This window comes from Palaemon carinicauda, unplaced genomic scaffold (assembly GCF_036898095.1).
Source record: "Palaemon carinicauda isolate YSFRI2023 unplaced genomic scaffold, ASM3689809v2 scaffold589, whole genome shotgun sequence".
NCBI classification, from domain to species: domain Eukaryota; kingdom Metazoa; phylum Arthropoda; class Malacostraca; order Decapoda; family Palaemonidae; genus Palaemon; species Palaemon carinicauda.
The window spans coordinates 110,001-112,024 of record NW_027171859.1 but is presented as its reverse complement, the minus strand read 5'-3'; positions in this window follow the sequence as shown (position 1 = coordinate 112,024).

The window sequence follows — 2,024 nt, the reverse complement described above, 5'->3', positions numbered from 1 at the left end:
CTCCCCCTCTGAAAAAGAAAAATGGTTATTGTTCTCAGAATCTACCGTGTTCCCAATAGTTGCCACAGGAATGACTTTTTCCCCGTTCCATATAAGCTTTCAACATATTTACATGACACAGTTGAAAAGGTTTCCTTCTTTGAGGTGTCTCCACTAAATAGTTAACTTCACTTACTTTTTTCAAAATTTTCCAAGGACCTGAAAAAGAAGCTTTCAATGGATTCCCTGGGAAGGGTAACAAAACCAAAACTTTATCGCCTACCGCAAAGTCGCGTGCCTTGGACCTTCTATCAAAGAAAAACTTCATTCTTTTTTGGCTACATAATAAGTTTTCACCCGCAAATTTCCAAGCCTTGGTTAATTTATCGCCTAGATTAGACACATAATCCAATAAATTAACCTCAGGGACGTCTCCCTCCCAAGACTCACGAACCACATCAAGAGGACCTCGAACACAATGGCCAAACAAAAGGCTGAAAGGCGAAAAACCTAAAGACTGACTTGGGACAGAACGAAAAGCGAACAACAAATAAGGTAATTCCTTATCCCATTCAGAACCATTAATCAAACAATATTTCTTTACCATGGATTTCAGGGTCTGATGAAATCTCTCCAGAGCTCCCTGGCTTTCCGGATGATATGGAGAAGAGGTCACATGTTTTATATTTAACTCTGCCATTTTATCTTTGAAATACCTGCTAACAAAATTAGAACCACAATCCGATTGAATAATCTTAGGCATCCCAAACCTGGTAAAAAAGTCAATTAGTACATCTACAATTTTAACACTTTTTATTGTACGTAGTGGTATTGCCTCGGGATATCGAGACATCCTATCCATGATTGTCAAAATATATTCATTACCACTACGCGTCTTCGGTAATGGTCCAACCACATCAATAATGACTTCCTTAAAAGGTTCGGAAACTACAGGAATAGGACATAGAGGCGATTTTGGAATCCGCTGATTGGGTTTACCGACCCTCTGGCACACATCACAACTATTGACAAACTTCTTTACATCTGCCTTCAACTTAGGCCAATAATAATTCCCTAACAATTTGCAAGAAGTTTTATGAATTCCAAAATGGCCGGCCAGACCACTTTCGTGCGCCAATGACATTAACTCCTTCTTGTAACCAAAAGGAACCATTATCTGTTTCACAATTTCATAATCAACATTATCCACCCCAATAGGCCTACTCAACCTATATAAAATATTATTAAATATCTTAAATTTGGGACCAGTCATATCAGACACCTCACCTGACTCGATAGAGAGTTCCCGAAACTCCTTTTTCTGGGCTTTGATTAGCTCTTCAGTAGTCCAATTTAACTTGTCCGTTAACATTCCAAGATCTACAGCTAGGCTATCACTACGATCTAAACTACTTAAATCTACATCAATTGTTGACTCTGCAGCGTCAACAATTCTAGCACTAGAACGAGTAACTGCTGCTACTTCACTATTAGGGTTTATCAATATCGGACAATTATTATTCTTCATAGCCACATCATTCCCTAACACAACATCAACCTCCTTAACCGGGAATTTATCAACTATGGCCAATTTCAAATTCCCTGCAAAGGAAGGGCAGATTAAATTAAAATTTTCAATAGCATATGACTTTACAGAATCAGGAAAACCAGCCAATAACACAAATTCCCCACTTTTGGGTACAAAATTACAAGGTAATGCCTCCCTTAGAATCAAAGACTGAGCTGCCCCGGTATCACGCAAAATACGCACTCGTCTTTTCTCGGAAGAATTGGCGAAGGAGACACTACCGAAAGACAAATATCTGTCAAAACAACCAGGTAGTCATTGATCAGCGGATGTTGTTGGGGTAGGTTCTCTCTCTCTCTCTTCCACACCCATCACTGGCCTAACATTAGCATTTTGAGATTTTCTAAACGCATAACACATACTCTTTACGTGCCCCTTCTTATTGCAAAAGAAGCACGTCAATGTTTTCAATTTCTCTGGATTATATATATTTGTCCTATTGCCTCTGTTAGGAGAA